Consider the following 4,824-nt stretch of genomic DNA (forward strand, 5'->3'; position numbering starts at 1 on the left):
GAAATCGTTTGTAACGGTGTAGAGTATAAATAATTATACATAAAATAATTATTTAGCATGATACGCTAGTTTTGTATTCGTAGTAATGGATAAGCTAAATCCAACATAGTTTATATGTTTTTCTTTGCATGAAGTTTGAATCCATAAGACTGGTAATAAAATCCCAAACTATACCTATTATAGTTTGAATGGTTGTTAAGTTTGTGTAAGGTTTTGAAACCATGCAATTATAAATTGAAAACATCCCTTATGCTCCGCATAATACAAAAGGGATAATTGTATCTAAATGTTTGATAGAAAATCATTGTAATTGCATCATTTTGTAAGTTATGAAAACCTTTTATGTTTAGCTTGCATCCCCCCCCCCCTCCCCTGAAAACATGAAAAGATCGGAAAAGTGTAGGGGTATGAACTCACAGTTTAACGTAGGATTCGAGTTTTCAATTGGTTATGAGCGCCGAGTGTCAACTGATGGTTTGTACGCGTGTCGACCCTATTAACATATATTGCACATATATGTATTAGATTGGGTATCTCATGACAAATCATTATGGAAAACCACCCTAAAGACTTGGAATCATTAGAACTAAGTGTCCCATGTTCCATACTTAGTGGTCTTTACAAGTTTAAGGCCAAATTTGTACGCGTGTCGACCCTATTAACATATATTGCACATATATGTATTAGATTGGGTATCTCATGACAAATCATTATGGAAAACCACCCTAAAGACTTGGAATCGTTAGAACTAAGTGTCCCATGTTCCATACTTAGTGGTCTTTACAAGTTTAAGGCTAAATAAGAGCATTAGAGTGGGTGTATGGCCATAAAAGTGGGTGTGCGGCCAGGGAGTGCGGCCGAACTTGTGTGTGCGGCTGCACACAGGAGTGTGCAGCTGTATAGGGGGTGTGTGTGGCCGTACATAGGAGTGTGCAGCCGTACACTCCTCATTTGTGCCCGAAATGTCGATTTTTGAGGTGTTTCAAGTTCCAAACTAAGTCTTAATTCGATTATAGAGGCCATACTCTCACTTTGGAGGGTATTTGAGTGTGTGCGGTCACCTTATGAAGGTGTGCGGCCGCACTCCTTCAATGGATGAAGAACACAAACAAAACTATGAGTTTTAGGCTTAGATTTAGGTCTTTTACCACTATAACAATCTGAATGGTGAAGTAGTTCACATTTTTGAGACCTTAAGAGTGTTCTTGGATGAAGTTTTTAGAGAGAGAGAGAGAGAGAGAGACTAGTGCGCAGCCAAAGAAGAAAAAGTGACTGAAAGGGGGTTCTATACTATATATAGGGTCGGGTGTGTGGCTGGGGGAGTGTGTGCGGCTGGCTGGCCGCACACGCGAAAGTGCGGCCGCACACACCTTCTTTGGTGTGTTTGGCCTGATTTTGCGATGCTACACACTTTCTAACCCTTCTTAAGACTCATATCTAGGTTATACTAAGCCTAAAGCACTCATATGGACCCAAAATTTCGCTAAGAGATGATAAGTTTGAGTGTAATATTGATATACAAATTAATTGTACAGGATTAAAAGTTTCGGGTTGTCACATGCACAAACTGCTCATTGGATAGTAATGAAGTAACTCAATGAGTTGACCACAATAACAACTAACAACCAATGAGACTTCATATCTAATCAATCAAAGTAGGACCACGATTGTTAAGACAAATTAACATGTTGTTTATGAAATACCTAGAAGATTGGTATGTATACCTATTAAAAATATCCACAATAAATAATATGAACTTTTGAAGCTTCTCTTTTCCATGTTTTCTTACTAGTTCGCTCACAAAGTCCATTGCTGCGGTCCTAGGACTGTATAGGTCTTCAGTAATATCTGCAGAAAATTATGGGAAGTATGGTTCATAAATAGATATATATCTCATGATGGGTGCACCGGTTGAACATATGAAATGTATGGACATAGATGAGTACCAGATGATACAGCTGCATGTTCAGTATATATCGCATGTTGTCCAAACATACAGCTAAGGGCAAAATTGTTATTCTTAAAATAGACATGAAATATAGCACACTAATTTGGGAACTTTAACTCTTTTATTTTATTCAACCATGTTTACATTTTTGTTAAGTGCAAAACGCAACACTATATTGTAATTGATATAGTAAAAAATGTACAACAGAAAAGCAAAATATCATTGAGATATTTATTGCATGGTATTTTAGTGAAGGGGTATTTTAGTACTTTTGACATTATGGCAGGTTTTTTATGTTAGTGGTAGACATGGTTAGTGGGACAACACCTGTGTGAGTTTAGTATTTAGGAGCGGTTCCTCTTCAGAATCACAAGGCTAATAGTTCATGGATTCATTCCATTTTCATGTCATTAATATTTTTGGTTCTTCTTTTGAATTGTATACATATCCATATACTTCATATCATCCAACACTGCATACAAATTAAAAAATAAAGTATAACAACATATCATCCATATTTTTTATATTTAAAAAAACATGGTAGAGTTGGTTATTTACCTTTCAAGAGGATAGACATCAACAGAGTTACCAAGAAACTTGGTCTTCACCTTTGAAGTTATATCATATACAAAATGCTCATTTTCAGCATGTGCAACGCTTATTGGAGGGTGATGACTCACCTAATATTTTACATTAAAATATTATCAAATTAATCAACTCTTAAAACTATGAAAGATCTTTAAAGTTTTTTTTTCTGCTCTGCAATATATGTAATGTAACAATGATTACCCATTTCATATGTTTCACCAAGAATTGGATTGAAAGGCTTCCAGGTTCGTTGTAGAGCATAATATACTGATATAAACCATGATGTTGTAATAAAAAAGATTTCATGGTTTTGAAAATTTATATAGAAATAGGAGTGTATCAGTGTAGTGTGTGTCTATGTGTGTAAGGAATTAAGGGTAATGATTCTTACCTGTATATACTAATCGCACGTACGGATCCTCACAATTATCTGCTTGCTCTAAAAGATGCGTGTATTTCATCAACTAAAAAAACAATAAAAGTCTCTTACTCATTACTAATTTACTATGAACAATTATAGAAGCAGAAGAAGAAGATATAGATTATAGAAACATATTGGTGTTGGGAAATACCTCTGCCATTTTCCGCAGCATTTTCATGGGTTCAAAAATGAGTACTGGTAAAGTCACCATTGATGTGATATAAGCACCTACATACTTCTGCATTCACTTCCAGTAACTATCACGGTCCTGTAAAAACACAAAAGAAAACAATGAATGACGATAATAGAACATAGATGTTATATGTAATAAGTACCCAAAATAGAGCAAAATGATGAGACTGTGAAAGAAACAGATAAGAGAAATAAGTTATTGTACCTCTCCCTTCCATCTGCCTCTTTGTGCTTCAACTTCAGCATCATTATTTTTAGTTATGTCTTATATGTGTAAGATAAACGTACTTGATCGGTTCCAGTGGGTAGAAGTAAGTGAGGCGAGTCCGATCGAGTTGGAGTAAGGTAGAGGGGAATTAGATTTGCTGATCAGGTGAGGAATGAGGATACTGAATGACGAATAAGGAAGGTATTGTTTCTGAGCAGATATTATTCAAGAATAAGTTGGTTCTGAAACCTCACTGAGGATGGCAAATAACATATTTCAATAGCTTTAATTACACACCATAAACTCTCTCTCTAGCTCCTCTATTGTGTGTCGTTGGTGTAAAGGTTAAAGAGCGCACGAAACCATCCTCTATTGCGTGTCGATGAGGGTAGCAACTTAATGAATGAACCTGCAAGAAAACACAATTTGGGTGGGAATCAAGAAAGCACCACATATGATTCTCAAAGTTCTTTTGCCGGATGCTATTAATTTGAGAGAAGAAGCAGCAGATAGACAATCCATGTTGAATAACTTACCTGAAGTGGATTTCAAGAGTCTTTCCATGCCAAGTTTTGAGATTACGTCTAAATTTTGCTACTGATTAATCGAATTGATCCCTAGGATGATGCTATGTTATTGACCTATGACGTTGGTATCCTGTTATATAGGATGATGCTACGATTAGTGACCTGTTAAATCGGTTTGATTGTGTATTCATGCTAGCTAGCGTATGATATTTATGTGATGATTGTATAAGTATGGTTGGGTTGAGGCGGACCTGCTTTATGCTCTAGGCCAACAAACCCAGGGCAAACCGGATAGACTGTAGACTCATTAACGCGCATCAGTCAGGACAAAGGCCTGGAGAACGGTCCAGATAGGTTGAAGGAACGGGAGGGCGGACCAGACATGTTGAAGGTTCTGAGATTAGGCCAGATAGACTAAAGGCCCAATAAGGGCTGTCCAGTCATACTGCAGACACTATATGCATATTGTTTATTTGTTATGATATCGTTATGATTTGTATGGCGTTGGTATTTTGGGGGAACTCACTAAGCTTCGGGCTTATAGTTTTTGGATTTTGTTTCAGATGATCACGAGAATGTGAAGGATTGATCGTGCACCTCCTTGCATTTTATGATTTTGATTTATTGGATACGTTGATATGAAACTATTTTGAAAACATTCTGTAATTTAATGGTGTTTTTGTATATTTGAAGAAGTTTTAAATTTTCATGAACTTTATGGATGTTACATTTTGGTTACAACTTATCATTACAGAAGAAGGAAGAAGAAAGAAGCTGAAATAATTACAGGAATTCATCTTTATGAATGCAAATATAGTGTCAATGTTCTTGAATTTTACTTATATTTAAATGATATTCAAGATAAAGGAATTCAATATTATTCTCATGAAGTTGTGAAAGTTTTTTTCGTTTAATTGGAGTTCAAACCAATGATTATTTG

The 4,824-nt window shown here is 35.8% G+C and overlaps 1 pseudogene; it reads right to left on the minus strand.

Moving 5' to 3' along the window:
* Positions 1 to 2,260: 2,260 nt before the first annotated feature.
* On the minus strand, positions 2,261 to 3,921 carry LOC145099684 (oxysterol-binding protein-related protein 3C-like; annotated as a pseudogene).
* Between the last annotated feature and the right edge of the window lie 903 nt (positions 3,922 to 4,824).

Source organism: Lactuca serriola, chromosome 4 (genome assembly GCF_051521515.1).
Source record: "Lactuca serriola cultivar US96UC23 chromosome 4, Lser_US96UC23_V15, whole genome shotgun sequence".
NCBI classification, from domain to species: domain Eukaryota; kingdom Viridiplantae; phylum Streptophyta; class Magnoliopsida; order Asterales; family Asteraceae; genus Lactuca; species Lactuca serriola.